This window comes from Salvelinus fontinalis, chromosome 35 (assembly GCF_029448725.1).
Source record: "Salvelinus fontinalis isolate EN_2023a chromosome 35, ASM2944872v1, whole genome shotgun sequence".
In the NCBI taxonomy this organism is placed as follows: domain Eukaryota; kingdom Metazoa; phylum Chordata; class Actinopteri; order Salmoniformes; family Salmonidae; genus Salvelinus; species Salvelinus fontinalis.
The window spans coordinates 42,465,644-42,488,143 of record NC_074699.1 but is presented as its reverse complement, the minus strand read 5'-3'; the positions used below and the strand labels follow the sequence as shown (position 1 = coordinate 42,488,143).

At 51.7% G+C, this 22,500-nt stretch overlaps 1 protein-coding gene across 1 annotated transcript in view; it reads right to left on the bottom strand.

The window, feature by feature from the left end:
- The window catches only part of LOC129834917 (pleckstrin homology domain-containing family G member 4B-like), a 123,406-nt gene extending 101,078 nt beyond the window's left edge, over positions 1 to 22,328 (bottom strand). Inside the window, exons 1-2 of the mRNA XM_055900288.1 lie at positions 22,312 to 22,328; positions 1,183 to 1,305 (exon numbers count right to left, since the gene is read on the bottom strand). The gene's annotated coding sequence lies outside the window, so the exon portion shown is untranslated. The remainder of the gene's footprint in view (positions 1 to 1,182; positions 1,306 to 22,311) is intronic.
- Between the last annotated feature and the right edge of the window lie 172 nt (positions 22,329 to 22,500).

Here is a 22,500-nt window from a genome sequence, read left to right as displayed (position 1 = left end):
CTAACCCTTACAGTGTTCCTATTGGACAGAACATACAGTTAACTTTAACCCTTACAGTGTTCCTATTGGACAGAACAGACGGTCAACTTTAACCCTTACAGTGTTCCTATTGGACAGAACAGACAGTAACTAACGTTAGCAGATTTCGCTAGCTAGCTAAGGACACTGCACTAAGTCGGCAGCTGTTTCATGGAAACTAATCCATTGTGATTGAATTATAATTTCAATATTAGCTAGCATTGACATTATACTGTGGTTGTTAGCTAGCATTGACATTATAATGTGGTTGTTAGCTAGCATTGACATTATAATGTGGTTGTTAGCTAGCATTGACATTATAATGTGGTTGTTAGTTAGCATTGACATTATAATGTGGTTGTTAGCTAGCATTGACATTAGAATGTGGTTGTTAGCTAGCATTGACATTATAATGTGGTTGTTAGTTAGCATTGACATTATAATGTGGTTGTTAGCTAGCATTGACATTGTAATGTGGTTGTTAGCTAGCATTGACATTATAATGTGGTTGTTAGCTAGCATTGACATTATAATGTGGTTGTTAGCTAGCATTGACATTATAATGTGGTTGTTAGCTAGCATTGACATTATAATGTGGTTGTTAGCTAGCATGCAGGAAGTATTTAGTGTTGTGGATGTCAGTCAGCCAGCCAGCCAGTCAGTCAGTCAGTCAGTCAGCCAGCCAGTCAGACAGTCAGTCAGTCAGTCAGTCAGACAGTCAGTCAGACAGTCAGTCAGACAGCCAGTCAGACAGCCAGTCAGACAGTCAGTCAGTCAGTCAGTCAGTCAGACAGTCAGTCAGTCAGTCAGTCAGACAGTCAGGCAGACAGACAGACAGTCAGTCAGACAGACAGTCAGTCAGAGTCAGACAGACAGTCAGTCAGACAGCCAGTCAGCCAGCCAGTCAGACAGACAGACAGTCAGACAGACAGTCAGTCAGAGGTACATACGTAAGCAGCAGTGTAGAGGGAGAGATAGACAGCCAGCCAGTCAGTTAGACAGCCAGCCAGTCAGCCAGTCAGTCAGTCAGCCAGACAGTCAGTCAGTCAGTCAGCCAGTCAGACAGCCAGCCAGTCAGACAGCCAGTCAGTCAGCCAGTGAGTCAGTCAGTCAGCCAGACAGCCAGTGAGTCAGCCAGCCAGCCAGTCAGTCAGAGGTACCTACGTAGGCAGCAGTGTAGAAGTCTCTGAAGAGGGTCTGTTTCCTGTGCAGCTGCTCCAGAGAATCCTCCAGCTCTCCGAGCGTCCTCAGACGACTCTCTCCTACCTCCTCAATCCAGTCACTCACCTACACACACACACACACACACACACACACACACACACACACACACACACACACACACACACACACACACACACACACACACACACACACACACACACACACACAGAGAATGACAATAAGTGTAAATCTATGACAGCCCCTTAATGTACAGTTGGTGCCTGCTGTAATCAAAGGTTCCCTAACCTTTTTGGCCCGTGACTCCATTTTAAATATATAAAGAAATGTGAGACCACCACCATGTAAAAACAAGTTCTGTAATCAACGGCCAATGTTTGTGGTTATGGAAAATATATTTCACAGCGGTATAGATGGATACAATGACTATCTACACTAGACTTGTTTGTTTTGTCACATAAACTGAAATTAGAGGACCTATTCTAATTTTCATCAACCAGGAAATGACGGAGCGATTTCTGCACAGTGCACCTTTAAGTCATATGTACAGTGGGGAGAACAAGTATTTGATACACTGCCGATTTTGCAGGTTTTCCTACTTACAAAGCATGTAGAGGTCTATAATTTTTATCATAGGTACACTTCAACTGTGAGAGACGGAGTCTAAAACAAAAATCCAGAAAATCACATTGGATGATTTTTAAGTAATTCATTTGCAAAATCGGCAGTGTATCAAATACTTGTTCTCCCCACTGTTTATACTGTTTTTCTATACTATTCTACTGTATCTTAGTCCGTTCTGCTCTGACATCGCTCGTCCATATATAACGTCTTAATATCATTCCTACTTAGATTTACGTGTATTTTGGGGTATATGTTGTGAAACTGTTAGATATTACTTGCTAGATATTACTGGAGGTTGGACGACTCTGCTATAATGCATCATAGCTGAGTTATAAGCTGTTATGTACCTCCTTGAATCTCTCTCCAGGCTCCTGAACCATGATAAACTCCAGTTCATGCCTGATACAGAGTCCCAGTCCCCATCCCCTACCCCTATAACCAGCCCCTATCCCGATAACCAGCCCCTATCCCCTATCCCTATAACCAGCCCCTATCCCCTATTCCTATAACCAGCCCCTATCCCTATAACCAGCCCCTATTCCCTATAGCCAGCCCCTAGTCCCTATAACCAGCCCCTATCCCTATAACCAGCCCCTAGTCCCTATAACCAGCCCCTATCCCTATAACCAGCCCCTACCCCTATAACCAGACCCTAGTCCCTATAACCAGCCCCTAGTCCCTATAACCAGCCCTATCCCTATAACCAGTCCCTAGTCCCTATAACCAGCCCCTAGTCCCTATAACCAGCCCCTAGTCCCTATAACCAGCCCCTAGTCCCTATAACCAGCCCCTAGTCCCTATAACCAGCCCCTAGTCCCTATAACCAGCCCCTAGTCCCTATAACCAGCCCCTATTCCTATAACCAGCCCTATCCCTATAACCAGCCCCTATCCCTATAACCAGCCCCTAGTCCCTATAACCAGCCCCTAGTCCCTATAACCAGCCCCTATCCCTATAACCAGCCCCTATCCCTATAACCAGCCCCTATCCCTATAACCAGCCCCTATCCCTATAACCAGCCCCTAGTCCCTATAACCAGCCCCTATCCCTATAACCAGCCCCTATCCCTATAACCAGCCCCTATTCCCTATAACCAGCCCCTATCCCTATAACCAGCCCCTATCCCTATAACCAGCCCCTATCCCTATAACCAGCCCCTATTCCCTATAACCAGCCCCTATCCCTATAATCAGCCCCTATCCCTATAACCAGCCCCTATCCCTATAACCAGCCCCTATTCCCTATAACCAGCCCCTATCCCTATAATCAGCCCCTATCCCTATAACCAGCCCCTATTCCCTATAACCAGCCCCTAGTCCCTATAACCAGCCCCTAGTCCCTATAACCAGCCCTATCCCTATAACCAGCCCCTATCCCTATAACCAGCCCCTATCCCTATAACCAGCCCCTACCCCTATAACCAGCCCCTAGTCCCTATAACCAGCCCCTATTCCCTATAATCAGCCCCTACCCCTATAACCAGCCCCTATTCCCTATAACCAGCCCCTATCCCTATAACCAGCCCCTAGTCCCTATAACCAGCCCCTATCCCTATGACCAGCCCCTAGTCCCTATAACCAGCCCCTAGTCCCTATAACCAGCCCCTAGTCCCTATAACCAGCCCCTATCCCTATAACCAGCCCCTACCCCTATAACCAGCCCTATCCCTATAACCAGCCCTATCTCTATAACCAGGCCCTACCCCTATAACCAGCACTATCCCTATAACAAGCCCTATCCCTATAACCAGCCCCTATCCCTATGACCAGCCCCTAGTCCCTATAACCAGTCCCTAGTCCCTATAACCAGCCACCATCCCTATAACCAGCCCCTATCCCTATAACCAGCCCTATCCCTATAACCAGCCCCTAGTCCCTATAACCAGCCCCTAGTCCCTATAACCAGCCCCTATCCCTATAACCAGCCCCTAGTCCCTATAACCAGCCCTATCCCTATAACCAGCCCCTAGTCCCTATAACCAGCCCCTAGTCCCTATAACCAGCCCCTAGTCCCTATAACCAGCCCCTAGTCCCTATAACCAGCCCCTATCCCTATAACCAGCCCCTAGTCCCTATAACCAGTCTCTATCCCTATAACCAGCCCCTATCCCCTATCCCTATAACCAGCCCCTATCCCTATAACCAGCCCCTAGTCCCTATAACCAGCCCCTATCCCTATAACCAGCCCCTACCCCTATAACCAGCCCCTAGTCCCTATAACCAGCCCCTACCCCTATAACCAGCCCCTATCCTCTATCCCTATAACCAGCCCTATCCCTATAACCAGCCCCTACCCCTATAACCAGCCCCTAGTCCCTATAACCAGCCCCTAGTCCCTATAACCAGCCCCTAGTCCCTATAACCAGCCCCTATCCTCTATCCCTATAACCAGCCCTATCCCTATAACCAGCCCATAGTCCCTATAACCAGCCCCTAGTCCCTATAACCAGCCCCTATCCCTATAACCAGCCCCTATCCCTACAACCAGCCCCTATTCCCTATAACCAGCCCCTAGTCCCTATAACCAGCCCCTATCCCTATAATCAGCCCCTATCCCTATAACCAGCCCCTAGTCCCTATAACCAGCCCCTATCCCTATAATCAGCCCCTATCCCTATAACCAGCCCCTATCCCTATAACCAGCCCCTATTCCCTATAACCAGCCCCTATCCCTATAACCAGACCCTATTCCCTATAACCAGCCCCTAGTCCCTATAACCAGCCCCTAGTCCCTATAACCAGCCCTATCCCTATAACCAGCCCCTATCCCTATAACCAGCCCCTATCCCTATAACCAGCCCCTACCCCTATAACCAGCCCCTAGTCCCTATAACCAGCCCCTATTCCCTATAATCAGCCACTACCCCTATAACCAGCCCCTATTCCCTATAACCAGCCCCTATCCCTATAACCAGCCCCTATCCCTATAACCAGCCCCTAGTCCCTATAACCAGCCCCTATCCCTATGACCAGCCCCTAGTCCCTATAACCAGCCCCTAGTCCCTATAACCAGCCCCTAGTCCCTATAACCAGCCCCTATCCCTATAACCAGCCCCTACCCCTATAACCAGCCCTATCCCTATAACCAGCCCTATCTCTATAACCAGGCCCTACCCCTATAACCAGCACTATCCCTATAACCAGCCCTATCCCTATAACCAGCCCCTATCCCTATGACCAGCCCCTAGTCCCTATGACCAGCCCCTAGTCCCTATAACCAGCCCCTAGTCCCTATAACCAGCCACCATCCCTATAACCAGCCCCTATCCCTATAACCAGCCCTATCCCTATAACCAGCCCCTAGTCCCTATAACCAGCCCCTAGTCCCTATAACCAGCCCCTATCCCTATAACCAGCCCCTAGTCCCTATAACCAGCCCTATCCCTATAACCAGCCCCTATCCCTATGACCAGCCCCTATCCCTATGACCAGCCCCTAGTCCCTATAACCAGCCCCTAGTCCCTATAACAGCCCCTAGTCCCTATAACCAGCCCCTATCCCTATAACCAGCCCCTAGTCCCTATAACCAGTCTCTATCCCTATAACCAGCCCCTATCCCCTATCCCTATAACCAGCCCCTAGTCCCTATAACCAGCTCCTATCCCCTATCCCTATAACCAGCCCCTAGTCCCTATAACCAGCCCCTAGTCCCTATAACCAGCCCCTAGTCCCTATAACCAGCCCTATCCCTATAACCAGCCCCTAGTCCCTATAACCAGTCCCTAGTCCCTATAACCAGCACCTAGTCCCTATAACCAGCCCTATCCCTATAACCAGTCCCTATAACCAGTCCCTAGTCCCTATAACCAGTCCCTAGTCCCTATAACCAGTCCCTAGTCCCTATAACCAGCACTATCCCTATAACCAGCCCCTATCCCATATCCCTATAACCAGTCCATTATCCCTATAACCAGCCCCTATCCCTATAACCAGCCCCTATCCCCTATCCCTATAACCAGTCCCTAGTCCCTATAACCAGCCCCTATCCCTATAACCAGCCCTATCCCTATAACCAGCCCCTAGTCCCTATAACCAGCCCCTAGTCCCTATAACCAGCCCCTAGTCCCTATAACCAGCCCCTAGTCCCTATAACCAGCCCCTAGTCCCTATAACCAGCCCCTAGTCCCTATAACCAGCCCCTAGTCCCTATAACCAGCCCCTATCCCCTATCCCTATAACCAGCCCCTATCCCCTATAACCAGTCCCTATCCCTATAACCAGCCCCTAGTCCCTATAACCAGCCCCTATTCCTATAACCAGCCCCTATTCCTATAACCAGCCCATATCCCTATAACCAGCCCTATCCCTAAAACCAGCCCCTAGTCCCTATAACCAGCCCCTAGTCCCTATAACCAGCCCCTAATCCCTATAACCAGCCCCTAGTCCCTATAACCAGCCCCTAGTCCCTATAACCAGCCCCTAGTCCCTATAACCAGCCCCTAGTCCCTATAACCAGCCCCTAGTCCCTATAACCAGCCCCTAGTCCCTATAACCAGCCCCTAGTCCCTATAACCAGCCCCTAGTCCCTATAACCAGCCCTATCCCTATAACCAGCCCCTAGTCCATATAACCAGCCCCTAGTCCCTATAACCAGCCCCTAGTCCCTATAACCAGCCCCTATCCCCTATAACCAGTCCCTATCCCTATAACCAGCCCCTAGTCCCTATAACCAGCCCCTAGTCCCTATAACCAGCCCCTAGTCCCTATAACCAGCCCCTAGTCCCTATAACCAGCCCCTAGTCCCTATAACCAGCCCCTAGTCCCTATAACCAGCCCCTAGTCCCCATAACCAGCCCCTAGTCCCTATAACCAGCCCCTAGTCCCTATAACCAGCCCCTAGTCCCTATAACCAGCCCCTATCCCTATGACCAGCACCTATCCCTATGACCAGCACATATCCCTATAACCAGCCCCTAGTCCCTATAACCAGCCCCTAGTCCCTATAACCAGCCCCTAGTCCCTATAACCAGCCCCTAGTCCCTATAACCAGCCCCTATAACCAGCCCCTAGTCCCTATAACCAGACCCTATCCCTATAACCAGCCCCTAGTCCCTATAACCAGCCCCTAGTCCCTATAACCAGCCCCTAGTCCCTATAACCAGCCCATAGTCCCTATAACCAGCCCCTAGTCCCTATAACCAGCCCCTAGTCCCTATAACCAGCCCCTATCCCTATAACCAGCCCCTATCCCTATAACCAGCCCCTAATCCCTATAACCAGCCCTATCCCTATAACCAGCCCTATCCCTATAACCAGCCCCTATCCCTATAACCAGCCCCTAGTCCCTATAACCAGCCCCTATCCCTATAACCAGCCCCTATCCCTATAACCAGCCCCTACCCCTATAACCAGCCCCTGCCCCTATAACCAGCCCCTAGTCCCTATAACCAGCCACTACCCCTATAACCAGCCCTATCCCTATAACCAGCCCTATCCCTATAACCAGCCCTATCCCTATAACCAGCCCCTATCCCTATAACCAGCCCCTAGTCCCTATAACCAGCCCCTAGTCCCTATAACCAGCCCCTATCCCCTATAACCAGCCCCTATCCTCTATCCCTATAACTATCCCCTAGTCCCTATAACCAGCCCCTAGTCCCTATAACCAGTCTCTATCCCTATAACCAGGCCCTATCCCCTATCCCTATAACTAGCCCCTAGTCCCTATAACCAGCCCCTAGTCCCTATAACCAGCCCATATCCCTATCCCTATAACCAGTCCCTAGTCCCTATAACCAGCCCCTAGTCCCTATAACCAGCCCTATCCCTATAACCAGCCCCTAGTCCCTATAACCAGTCCCTAGTCCCTATAACCAGCCCCTAGTCCCTATAACCAGCCCTATCCCTATAACCAGTCCCTAGTCCCTATAACCAGTCCCTAGTCCTTATAACCAGCCCCTAGTCCCTATAACCAGCCCCTAGTCCCTATAACCAGCCCCTAGTCCCTATAACCAGCCCCTAGTCCCTATAACCAGCCCCTAGTCCCTATAACCAGCCCCTATCCCATATCCCTATAACCAGTCCCTTATCCCTATAACCAGCCCCTATCCCTATAACCAGCCCCTATTCCTATAACCAGCCCTATCCCTATAACCAGCCCCTATCCCTATAACCAGCCCCTAGTCCCTATAACCAGCCCCTAGTCCCTATAACCAGCCCCTAGTCCCTATAACCAGCCCCTATCCCTATAACCAGCCCCTATCCCTATAACCAGTCCCTTATCCCTATAACCAGCCCCTATCCCTATAACCAGCCCCTATCCCTATAACCAGCCCCTATTCCTATAACCAGCCCTATCCCTATAACCAGCCCCTATCCCTATAACCAGCCCCTAGTCCCTATAACCAGCCCCTAGTCCCTATAACCAGCCCCTAGTCCCTATAACCAGCCCATAGTCCCTATAACCAGCCCCTATCCCTATAACCAGCCCCTACCCCTATAACCAGCCCTATCCCTATAACCAGCCCTATCTCTATAACCAGGCCCTACCCCTATAACCAGCACTATCCCTATAACCAGCCCTATCCCTATAACCAGCCCCTAGTCCCTATAACCAGCCACCATCCCTATAACCAGCCCCTATCCCTATAACCAGCCCTATCCCTATAACCAGCCCCTAGTCCCTATAACCAGCCCCTAGTCCCTATAACCAGCCCCTAGTCCCTATAACCAGCCCCTAGTCCCTATAACCAGCCCTATCCCTATAACCAGCCCCTATCCCTATGACCAGCCCCTAGTCCCTATAACCAGCCCCTAGTCCCTATAACAGCCCCTAGTCCCTATAACCAGCCCCTATCCCTATAACCAGCCCCTAGTCCCTATAACCAGTCTCTATCCCTATAACCAGCCCCTATCCCCTATCCCTATAACCAGCCCCTAGTCCCTATAACCAGCTCCTATCCCCTATCCCTATAACCAGCCCCTAGTCCCTATAACCAGCCCCTAGTCCCTATAACCAGCCCCTAGTCCCTATAACCAGCCCTATCCCTATAACCAGCCCCTAGTCCCTATAACCAGTCCCTAGTCCCTATAACCAGCACCTAGTCCCTATAACCAGCCCTATCCCTATAACCAGTCCCTATAACCAGTCCCTAGTCCCTATAACCAGTCCCTAGTCCCTATAACCAGTCCCTAGTCCCTATAACCAGCACTATCCCTATAACCAGCCCCTATCCCATATCCCTATAACCAGTCCATTATCCCTATAACCAGCCCCTATCCCTATAACCAGCCCCTATCCCCTATCCCTATAACCAGTCCCTAGTCCCTATAACCAGCCCCTATCCCTATAACCAGCCCCTAGTCCCTATAACCAGCCCCTAGTCCCTATAACCAGCCCCTAGTCCCTATAACCAGCCCCTAGTCCCTATAACCAGCCCCTAGTCCCTATAACCAGCCCCTAGTCCCTATAACCAGCCCCTAGTCCCTATAACCAGCCCCTAGTCCCTATAACCAGCCCCTATCCCCTATCCCTATAACCAGCCCCTATCCCCTATAACCAGTCCCTATCCCTATAACCAGCCCCTAGTCCCTATAACCAGCCCCTATTCCTATAACCAGCCCCTATTCCTATAACCAGCCCATATCCCTATAACCAGCCCTATCCCTAAAACCAGCCCCTAGTCCCTATAACCAGCCCCTAGTCCCTATAACCAGCCCCTAATCCCTATAACCAGCCCCTAGTCCCTATAACCAGCCCCTAGTCCCTATAACCAGCCCCTAGTCCCTATAACCAGCCCCTAGTCCCTATAACCATTCCCTAGTCCCTATAACCAGCCCCTAGTCCCTATAACCAGCCCCTAGTCCCTATAACCAGCCCCTAGTCCCTATAACCAGCCCTATCCCTATAACCAGCCCCTAGTCCATATAACCAGCCCCTAGTCCCTATAACCAGCCCCTAGTCCCTATAACCAGCCCCTATCCCCTATAACCAGTCCCTATCCCTATAACCAGCCCATAGTCCCTATAACCAGCCCCTATTCCTATAACCAGCCCTTTCCCTATAACCAGCCCTTTCCCAATAACCAGCCCATATCCCTAAAACCAGCCCCTATCCCTATAACCAGCCCCTAGTCCCTATAACCAGCCCCTAGTCCCTATAACCAGCCCCTAGTCCCTATAACCAGCCCCTATCCCTATAACCAGCCCCTATCCCTATAACCAGCCCCTAGTCCCTATAACCAGCCCCTAGTCCCTATAACCAGCCCCTAGTCCCTATAACCAGCCCCTAGTCCCTATAACCAGCCCCTAGTCCCTATAACCAGCCCCTAGTCCCTATAACCAGCCCCTAGTCCCCATAACCAGCCCCTAGTCCCCATAACCAGCCCCTAGTCCCTATAACCAGCCCCTAGTCCCTATAACCAGCCCCTAGTCCCTATAACCAGTCCCTAGTCCATATAACCAGTCCCTAGTCCATATAACCAGCCCCTAGTCCCTATAACCAGCCCCTAGTCCCTATAACCAGCCCCTAGTCCCTATAACCAGTCCCTAGTCCCTATAACCAGCCCCTAGTCCCTATAACCAGCCCCTAGTCCCTATAACCAGCCCCTAGTCCCTATAACCAGCCCCTAGTCCCTATAACCAGCCCCTAGTCCCTATAACCAGCCCCTAGTCCCTATAACCAGCCCCTAGTCCCTATAACCAGCACCTATCCCTATGACCAGCACATATCCCTATAACCAGCCCCTAGTCCCTATAACCAGCCCCTAGTCCCTATAACCAGCCCCTAGTCCCTATAACCAGCCCCTAGTCCCTATAACCAGCCCCTATAACCAGCCCCTAGTCCCTATAACCAGACCCTATCCCTATAACCAGCCCCTAGTCCCTATAACCAGCCCCTAGTCCCTATAACCAGCCCATAGTCCCTATAACCAGCCCCTAGTCCCTATAACCAGCCCCTAGTCCCTATAACCAGCCCCTAGTCCCTATAACCAGCCCCTATCCCTATAACCAGCCCCTATCCCTATAACCAGCCCCTAATCCCTATAACCAGCCCTATCCCTATAACCAGCCCTATCCCTATAACCAGCCCCTATCCCTATAACCAGCCCCTAGTCCCTATAACCAGCCCCTATCCCTATAACCAGCCACTACCCCTATAACCAGCCCTATCCCTATAACCAGCCCTATCCCTATAACCAGCCCTATCCCTATAACCAGCCCCTATCCCTATAACCAGCCCCTAGTCCCTATAACCAGCCCCTAGTCCCTATAACCAGCCCCTATCCCCTATAACCAGCCCCTATCCTCTATCCCTATAACTATCCCCTAGTCCCTATAACCAGCCGTCGTCCCTATAACCAGTCTCTATCCCTATAACCAGGCCCTATCCCCTATCCCTATAACTAGCCCCTAGTCCCTATAACCAGCCCCTAGTCCCTATAACCAGCCCCTATCCCTATAACCAGTCCCTAGTCCCTATAACCAGCCCCTAGTCCCTATAACCAGCCCTATCCCTATAACCAGCCCCTAGTCCCTATAACCAGTCCCTAGTCCCTATAACCAGCCCCTAGTCCCTATAACCAGCCCTATCCCTATAACCAGTCCCTAGTCCCTATAACCAGTCCCTAGTCCCTATAACCAGCCCCTAGTCCCTATAACCAGCCCCTAGTCCCTATAACCAGCCCCTAGTCCCTATAACCAGCCCCTAGTCCCTATAACCAGCCCCTAGTCCCTATAACCAGCCCCTAGTCCTTATAACCAGCCCCTACCCCTATAACCAGCCCCTATCCCTATAACCAGCCCCTATCCCATATCCCTATAACCAGTCCCTTATCCCTATAACCAGCCCCTATCCCTATAACCAGCCCCTATTCCTATAACCAGCCCTATCCCTATAACCAGCCCCTATCCCTATAACCAGCCCCTAGTCCCTATAACCAGCCCCTAGTCCCTATAACCAGCCCCTAGTCCCTATAACCAGCCCCTAGTCCCTATAACCAGCCCCTATCCCTATAACCAGCCCCTATCCCTATGACCAGCCCCTAGTCCCTATAACCAGCCCCTAGTCCCTATAACCAGCCCCTATCCCTATAACCAGCCCCTATCCCTATAACCAGCCCTATCCCTATAACCAGCCCCTAGTCCCTATAACCAGCCCCTAGTCCCTATAACCAGCCCTATCCCTATAACCAGTCCCTAGTCCCTATAACAAGTCCCTAGTCCCTATAACCAGCCCCTAGTCCCTATAACCAGCCCCTAGTCCCTATAACCAGCCCCTAGTCCCTATAACCAGCCCCTAGTCCCTATAACCAGCCCCTAGTCCCTATAACCAGCCCCTAGTCCCTATGACCAGCCCCTATCCATATGACCAGCACCTATCCCTATAACCAGCCCCTATCCCTATAACCATCCCTATCCCTATAACCAGCCCTATCCCTATAACCAGCCCCTAGTCCGTATAACCAGCCCCTAGTCCCTATAACCAGCCCCTAGTCCCTATAACCAGCCCCTATAACCAGCCCCTAGTCCCTATAACCAGACCCTATCCCTATAACCAGCCCCTAGTCCCTATAACCAGCCCCTATCCCTATAACCAGCCCCTATCCCTATAACCAGCCCCTAATCCCTATAACCAGCCCCTTATCCCTATAACCAGCCCTATCCCTATAACCAGCCCCTATCCCTATAACCAGCCCCTAGTCCCTATAACCAGCCCCTATACCTATAACCAGCCCCTATCCCTATAACCAGCCCCTACCCCTATAACCAGCCCCTACCCCTATAACCAGCCCCTGCCCCTATAACCAGCCCTATCCCTATAACCAGCCCCTACCCCTATAACCAGCCCTATCCCTATAACCAGCCCTATCCCTATAACCAGCCCTATCCCTATAACCAGCCCCTACCCCTATAACCAGCCCTATCCCTATAACCAGCCCTATCCCTATAACCAGCCCTATCCCTATAACCAGCCCCTATCCCTATAACCAGCCCCTAGTCCCTATAACCAGCCCCTAGTCCCTATAACCAGCCCCTATCCCCTATAACCAGCCCCTATCCTCTATCCCTATAACTATCCCCTAGTCCCTATAACCAGCCCCTAGTCCCTATAACCAGTCTCTATCCCTATAACCAGGCCCTATCCCCTATCCCTATAACTAGCCCCTAGTCCCTATAACCAGCCCCTAGTCCCTATAACCAGCCCATATCCCTATCCCTATAACCAGTCCCTAGTCCCTATAACCAGCCCCTAGTCCCTATAACCAGCCCTATCCCTATAACCAGCCCCTAGTCCCTATAACCAGTCCCTAGTCCCTATAACCAGCCCCTAGTCCCTATAACCAGCCCTATCCCTATAACCAGTCCCTAGTCCCTATAACCAGTCCCTAGTCCCTATAACCAGCCCCTAGTCCCTATAACCAGCCCCTAGTCCCTATAACCAGCCCCTAGTCCCTATAACCAGCCCCTAGTCCCTATAACCAGCCCCTAGTCCCTATAACCAGCCCCTATCCCATATCCCTATAACCAGTCCCTTATCCCTATAACCAGCCCCTATCCCTATAACCAGCCCCTATTCCTATAACCAGCCCTATCCCTATAACCAGCCCCTATCCCTATAACCAGCCCCTAGTCCCTATAACCAGCCCCTAGTCCCTATAACCAGCCCCTAGTCCCTATAACCAGCCCCTATCCCTATAACCAGCCCCTATCCCTATAACCAGCCCCTAGTCCCTATAACCAGCCCCTATCCCTATAACCAGTCCCTTATCCCTATAACCAGCCCCTTTCCCTATAACCAGCCCCTATCCCTATAACCAGCCCCTATTCCTATAACCAGCCCTATCCCTATAACCAGCCCCTATCCCTATAACCAGCCCCTAGTCCCTATAACCAGCCCCTAGTCCCTATAACCAGCCCCTAGTCCCTATAACCAGCCCCTAGTCCCTATAACCAGCCCCTATCCCATATCCCTATAACCAGTCCCTTATCCCTATAACCAGCCCCTATCCCTATAACCAGCCCCTATTCCTATAACCAGCCCTATCCCTATAACCAGCCCTTTTCCCTATAACCAGCCCCTAGACCCTATAACCAGCCCCTAGTCCCTATAACCAGCCCCTAGTCCCTATAACCAGCCCCTAGTCCCTATAACCAGCCCCTAGTCCCTATAACCAGCCCCTATCCCTATAACCAGCCCCTAGTCCCTATAACCAGCCCCTATCCCATATCCCTATAACCAGTCCCTTATCCCTATAACCAGCCCCTATCCCTATAACCAGCCCTATCCCTATAACCAGCCCCTATCCCTATAACCAGCCCCTATTCCTATAACCAGCCCCTATTCCTATAACCAGCCCCTATCCCTATAACCAGCCCCTAGTCCCTATAACCAGCCCCTAGTCCCTATAACCAGCCCCTAGTCCCTATAACCAGCCCCTAGTCCCTATAACCAGCCCCTAGTCCCTATAACCAGCCCCTATCCCTATAACCAGCCCCTATCCCTATAACCATCCCCTACCCCTATAACCAGCCCATATCCCTATAACCAGTCCCTTATCCCTATAACCAGCCCTATCCCTATAACCAGCCCTATCCCTATAACCAGCCCCTATCCCTATAACCAGCCCCTAGTCCCTATAACCAGCCCCTAGTCCCTATAACCAGCCCCTATCCCTATAACCAACCCCTAGTCCCTATAACCAGCCCCTAGTCCCTATAACCAGCCCCTAGTCCCTATAACCAGCCCCTAGTCCCTATAACCAGCCCCTAGTCCCTATAACCAGCCCCTATCCCTATAACCAGCCCCTATCCCTATAACCAGGCCCTATCCCCTATCCCTATAACTAGCCCCTAGTCCCTATAACCAGCCCCTAGTCCCTATAACCAGCCCATATCCCTATCCCTATAACCAGTCCCTAGTCCCTATAACCAGCCCCTAGTCCCTATAACCAGCCCTATCCCTATAACCAGCCCCTACTCCCTATAACCAGTCCCTAGTCCCTATAACCAGCCCCTAGTCCCTATAACCAGCCCTATCCCTATAACCAGTCCCTATAACCAGTCCCTAGTCCCTATAACCAGTCCCTAGTCCCTATAACCAGCCCCTAGTCCCTATAACCAGCCCCTAGTCCCTATAACCAGCCCCTAGTCCCTATAACCAGCCCCTAGTCCCTATAACCAGCCCCTAGTCCCTATAACCAGCCCCTACCCCTATAACCAGCCCCTATCCCTATAACCAGCCCCTATCCCATATCCCTATAACCAGTCCCTTATCCCTATAACCAGCCCCTATCCCTATAACCAGCCCCTATTCCTATAACCAGCCCTATCCCTATAACCAGCCCCTATCCCTATAACCAGCCCCTAGTCCCTATAACCAGCCCCTAGTCCCTATAACCAGCCCCTAGTCCCTATAACCAGCCCCTAGTCCCTATAACCAGCCCCTATCCCTATAACCAGCCCCTATCCCTATGACCAGCCCCTAGTCCCTATAACCAGCCCCTAGTCCCTATAACCAGCCCCTATCCCTATAACCAGCCCCTATCCCTATAACCAGCCCTATCCCTATAACCAGCCCCTAGTCCCTATAACCAGCCCCTAGTCCCTATAACCAGCCCCTATCCCTATAACCAGCCCCTAGTCCCTATAACCAGCCCTATCCCTATAACCAGCCCCTATCCCTATGACCAGCCCCTAGTCCCTATAACCAGCCCCTAGTCCCTATAACCAGCCCCTAGTCCCTATAACCAGCCCCTAGTCCCTATAACCAGCCCCTATCCCTATAACCAGCCCCTAGTCCCTATAACCAGTCTCTATCCCTATAACCAGCCCCTATCCCCTATCCCTATAACCAGCCCCTAGTCCCTATAACCAGCTCCTATCCCTATAACCAGCCCCTAGTCCCTATAACCAGCCCCTAGTCCCTATAACCAGCCCCTAGTCCCTATAACCAGCCCCTAGTCCCTATAACCAGCCCCTAGTCCCTATAACCAGCCCCTATAACCAGCACCTATCCCTATGACCAGCACATATCCCTATAACCAGCCCCTAGTCCCTATAACCAGCCCCTAGTCCCTATAACCAGCCCCTAGTCCCTATAACCAGCCCCTAGTCCCTATAACCAGCCCCTAGTCCCTATAACCAGCCCCTAGTCCCTATAACCAGCCCCTATAACCAGCCCCTAGTCCCTATAACCAGACCCTATCCCTATAACCAGCCCCTAGTCCCTATAACCAGCCCCTAGTCCCTATAACCAGCCCCTAGTCCCTATAACCAGCCCCTAGTCCCTATAACCAGCCCCTATCCCTATAACCAGCCCCTAATCCCTATAACCAGCCCCTATCCCTATAACCAGCCCCTATTCCTATAACCAGCCCTATCCCTATAACCAGCCCCTATCCCTATAACCAGCCCCTAGACCCTATAACCAGCCCCTAGTCCCTATAACCAGCCCCTAGTCCCTATAACCAGCCCCTAGTCCCTATAACCAGCCCCTAGTCCCTATAACCAGCCCCTATCCCTATAACCAGCCCCTAGTCCCTATAACCAGCCCCTATCCCATATCCCTATAACCAGTCCCTTATCCCTATAACCAGCCCCTATCCCTATAACCAGCCCTATCCCTATAACCAGCCCCTATCCCTATAACCAGCCCCTATTCCTATAACCAGCCCCTATTCCTATAACCAGCCCTATCCCTATAACCAGCCCCTATCCCTATAACCAGCCCCTAGTCCCTATAACCAGCCCCTAGTCCCTATAACCAGCCCCTAGTCCCTATAACCAGCCCCTAGTCCCTATAACCAGCCCCTAGTCCCTATAACCAGCCCCTATCCCTATAACCAGCCCCTATCCCTATAACCATCCCCTACCCCTATAACCAGCCCATATCCCTATAACCAGTCCCTTATCCCTATAACCAGCCCCTTATCCCTATAACCAGCCCCTATTCCTATAACCAGCCCTATCCCTATAACCAGCCCTATCCCTATAACCAGCCCTATCCCTATAACCAGCCCCTATCCCTATAACCAGCCCCTAGTCCCTATAACCAGCCCCTAGTCCCTATAACCAGCCCCTATCCCTATAACCAGCCCCTAGTCCCTATAACCAGCCCCTAGTCCCTATAACCAGCCCCTAGTCCCTATAACCAGCCCCTAGTCCCTATAACCAGCCCCTAGTCCCTATAACCAGCCCCTATCCCTATAACCAGCCCCTATCCCTATAACCAGGCCCTATCCCCTATCCCTATAACTAGCCCCTAGTCCCTATAACCAGCCCCTAGTCCCTATAACCAGCCCATATCCCTATCCCTATAACCAGTCCCTAGTCCCTATAACCAGCCCCTAGTCCCTATAACCAGCCCTATCCCTATAACCAGCCCCTACTCCCTATAACCAGTCCCTAGTCACTATAACCAGCCCCTAGTCCCTATAACCAGCCCTATCCCTATAACCAGTCCCTATAACCAGTCCCTAGTCCCTATAACCAGTCCCTAGTCCCTATAACCAGCCCCTAGTCCCTATAACCAGCCCCTAGTCCCTATAACCAGCCCCTAGTCCCTATAACCAGCCCCTAGTCCCTATAACCAGCCCCTAGTCCCTATAACCAGCCCCTACCCCTATAACCAGCCCCTATCCCTATAACCAGCCCCTATCCCATATCCCTATAACCAGCCCCTATCCCTATAACCAGCCCCTATTCCTATAACCAGCCCTATCCCTATAACCAGCCCCTATCCCTATAACCAGCCCCTAGTCCCTATAACCAGCCCCTAGTCCCTATAACCAGCCCCTAGTCCCTATAACCAGCCCCTAGTCCCTATAACCAGCCCCTATCCCTATAACCAGCCCCTAGTCCCTATAACCAGCCCCTAGTCCCTATAACCAGCCCCTAGTCCCTATAACCAGCCCCTATCCCTATAACCAGCCCCTATCCCTATAACCAGCCCTATCCCTATAACCAGCCCCTAGTCCCTATAACCAGCCCCTATCCCTATAACCAGCCCCTATTCCTATAACCAGCCCTATCCCTATAACCAGCCCCTATCCCTATAACCAGCCCCTAGTCCCTATAACCAGCCCCTAGTCCCTATAACCAGCCCCTAGTCCCTATAACCAGCCCCTAGTCCCTATAACCAGCCCCTATCCCTATAACCAGCCCCTATCCCTATGACCAGCCCCTAGTCCCTATAACCAGCCCCTAGTCCCTATAACCAGCCCCTATCCCTATAACCAGCCCCTATCCCTATAACCAGCCCTATCCCTATAACCAGCCCCTAGTCCCTATAACCAGCCCCTAGTCCCTATAACCAGCCCCTATCCCTATAACCAGCCCCTAGTCCCTATAACCAGCCCTATCCCTATAACCAGCCCCTATCCCTATGACCAGCCCCTAGTCCCTATAACCAGCCCCTAGTCCCTATAACCAGCCCCTAGTCCCTATAACCAGCCCCTAGTCCCTATAACCAGCCCCTAGTCCCTATAACCAGCCCCTAGTCCCTATAACCAGCCCCTATAACCAGCCCCTAGTCCCTATAACCAGACCCTATCCCTATAACCAGCCCCTAGTCCCTATAACCAGCCCCTAGTCCCTATAACCAGCCCCTAGTCCCTATAACCAGCCCCTAGTCCCTATAACCAGCCCCTATCCCTATAACCAGCCCCTAATCCCTATAACCAGCCCTATCCCTATAACCAGCCCTATCCTTATAACCAGCCCCTATCCCTATAACCAGCCCCTAGTCCCTATAACCAGCCCCTATCCCTATAACCAGCCCCTATCCCTATAACCAGCCCCTACCCCTATAACCAGCCCCTGCCCCTATAACCAGCCCTATCCCTATAACCAGCCCCTACCCCTATAACCAGCCCTATCCCTATAACCAGCCCTATCCCTATAACCAGCCCCTAGTCCCTATAACCAGCCCCTAGTCCCTATAACCAGCCCCTAGTCCCTATAACCAGCCCCTATCCCCTATAACCAGCCCCTATCCTCTATCCCTATAACTATCCCCTAGTCCCTATAACCAGCCCCTAGTCCCTATAACCAGTCTCTATCCCTATAACCAGGCCCTATCCCCTATCCCTATAACTAGCCCCTAGTCCCTATAACCAGCCCCTAGTCCCTATAACCAGCCCATATCCCTATCCCTATAACCAGTCCCTAGTCCCTATAACCAGCCCCTAGTCCCTATAACCAGCCCTATCCCTATAACCAGCCCCTAGTCCCTATAACCAGTCCCTAGTCCCTATAACCAGCCCCTAGTCCCTATAACCAGCCCTATCCCTATAACCAGTCCCTAGTCCCTATAACCAGTCCCTAGTCCCTATAACCAGCCCCTAGTCCCTATAACCAGCCCCTAGTCCCTATAACCAGCCCCTAGTCCCTATAACCAGCCCCTAGTCCCTATAACCAGCCCCTAGTCCCTATAACCAGCCCCTATCCATATGACCAGCACCTATCCCTATAACCAGCCCCTATCCCTATAACCATCCCTATCCCTATAACCAGCCCTATCCCTATAACCAGCCCCTAGTCCCTATAACCAGCCCCTAGTCCCTATAACCAGCCCCTAGTCCCTATAACCAGCCCCTAGTCCCAATAACCAGCCCCTAGTCCCTATAACCAGCCCCTAGTCCCTATAACCAGCCCCTATAACCAGCCCCTAGTCCCTATAACCAGACCCTATCCCTATAACCAGCCCCTATCCCTATAACCAGCCCCTATCCCTATAACCAGCCCCTAATCCCTATAACCAGCCCCTTATCCCTATAACCAGCCCTATCCCTATAACCAGCCCCTATCCCTATAACCAGCCCCTAGTCCCTATAACCAGCCCCTATACCTATAACCAGCCCCTATCCCTATAACCAGCCCCTACCCCTATAACCAGCCCCTGCCCCTATAACCAGCCCTATCCCTATAACCAGCCCCTACCCCTATAACCAGCCCTATCCCTATAACCAGCCCTATCCCTATAACCAGCCCTATCCCTATAACCAGCCCCTACCCCTATAACCAGCCCTATCCCTATAACCAGCCCTATCCCTATAACCAGCCCTATCCCTATAACCAGCCCCTATCCCTATAACCAGCCCCTAGTCCCTATAACCAGCCCCTAGTCCCTATAACCAGCCCCTATCCCCTATAACCAGCCCCTATCCTCTATCCCTATAACTATCCCCTAGTCCCTATAACCAGCCCCTAGTCCCTATAACCAGTCTCTATCCCTATAACCAGGCCCTATCCCCTATCCCTATAACTAGCCCCTAGTCCCTATAACCAGCCCCTAGTCCCTATAACCAGCCCATATCCCTATCCCTATAACCAGTCCCTAGTCCCTATAACCAGCCCCTAGTCCCTATAACCAGCCCTATCCCTATAACCAGCCCCTAGTCCCTATAACCAGTCCCTAGTCCCTATAACCAGCCCCTAGTCCCTATAACCAGCCCTATCCCTATAACCAGTCCCTAGTCCCTATAACCAGTCCCTAGTCCCTATAACCAGCCCCTAGTCCCTATAACCAGCCCCTAGTCCCTATAACCAGCCCCTAGTCCCTATAACCAGCCCCTAGTCCCTATAACCAGCCCCTAGTCCCTATAACCAGCCCCTATCCCATATCCCTATAACCAGTCCCTTATCCCTATAACCAGCCCCTATCCCTATAACCAGCCCCTATTCCTATAACCAGCCCTATCCCTATAACCAGCCCCTATCCCTATAACCAGCCCCTAGTCCCTATAACCAGCCCCTAGTCCCTATAACCAGCCCCTAGTCCCTATAACCAGCCCCTATCCCTATAACCAGCCCCTATCCCTATAACCAGCCCCTAGTCCCTATAACCAGCCCCTATCCCTATAACCAGTCCCTTATCCCTATAACCAGCCCCTATCCCTATAACCAGCCCCTATCCCTATAACCAGCCCCTATTCCTATAACCAGCCCTATCCCTATAACCAGCCCTATCCCTATAACCAGCCCCTATCCCTATAACCAGCCCCTAGTCCCTATAACCAGCCCCTAGTCCCTATAACCAGCCCCTAGTCCCTATAACCAGCCCCTAGTCCCTATAACCAGCCCCTATCCCATATCCCTATAACCAGTCCCTTATCCCTATAACCAGCCCCTATCCCTATAACCAGCCCCTATTCCTATAACCAGCCCTATCCCTATAACCAGCCCCTATCCCTATAACCAGCCCCTAGACCCTATAACCAGCCCCTAGTCCCTATAACCAGCCCCTAGTCCCTATAACCAGCCCCTAGTCCCTATAACCAGCCCCTAGTCCCTATAACCAGCCCCTATCCCTATAACCAGCCCCTATCCCTATAACCAGCCCCTAGTCCCTATAACCAGCCCCTATCCCATATCCCTATAACCAGTCCCTTATCCCTATAACCAGCCCCTATCCCTATAACCAGCCCCTATCCCTATAACCAGCCCTATCCCTATAACCAGCCCCTATCCCTATAACCAGCCCCTATTCCTATAACCAGCCCCTATTCCTATAACCAGCCCTATCCCTATAACCAGCCCCTATCCCTATAACCAGCCCCTAGTCCCTATAACCAGCCCCTAGTCCCTATAACCAGCCCCTAGTCCCTATAACCAGCCCCTAGTCCCTATAACCAGTCCCTAGTCCCTATAACCAGCCCCTATCCCTATAACCAGCCCCTATCCCTATAACCAGCCCCTACCCCTATAACCAGCCCATATCCCTATAACCAGCCCCTTATCCCTATAACCAGCCCCTATTCCTATAACCAGCCCTATCCCTATAACCAGCCCTATCCCTATAACCAGCCCTATCCCTATAACCAGCCCTATCCCTATAACCAGCCCCTATCCCTATAACCAGCCCCTAGTCCCTATAACCAGCCCCTAGTCCCTATAACCAGCCCCTATCCCTATAACCAGCCCCTAGTCCCTATAACCAGCCCCTAGTCCCTATAACCAGCCCCTAGTCCCTATAACCAGCCCCTAGTCCCTATAACCAGCCCCTATCCCTATAACCAGCCCCTATCCCTATAACCAGCCCCTAGTCCCTATAACCAGCCCCTAGTCCCTATAACCAGCCCCTATCCCTATAACCAGCCCCTATCCCTATAACCAGCCCCTATCCCTATAACCAGCCCCTATTCCCTATAACCAGCCCCTAGTCCCTATAACCAGCCCCTAGTCCCTATAACCAGCCCCTATCCCTATAACCAGCCCCTAGTCCCTATAACCATCCCCTATCCTTATGACCAGCACCTATCCCTATGACCAGCACCTATCCCTATAACCAGCCCCTACCCCTATAACCAGCCCCTAAACCTATAACCAGCCCCTATTCCCTATAACCAGCCCCTAGTCCCTATAACCAGCCCTATCCCTATAACCAGCCCCTAGTCCCTATAACCAGCCCTATCCCTATAACCAGCCCCTAAACCTATAACCAGCCCCTATTCCCTATAACCAGCCCCTAGTCCCTATAACCAGCCCATATCCCCTATGACCAGCCCCTAGTCCCTATGACCAGCGCCTAGCCCTAACCTCACCTCACCTCCTTGAATCCCAGCCCTATACCCCAGCCCCTCTCACATCCTTAAATCCCAGCCCTAACACCCAGCCCCCCTCACCTCCTTCAATCCCAGCCCTATACCCCAGCCCCTCACCTCCTCGAATCCCAGCCCTATACCCCAGTCCCTCTCACCTCCTTGAATCCCAGCCCTATACCCCAGCCCCTCTCACC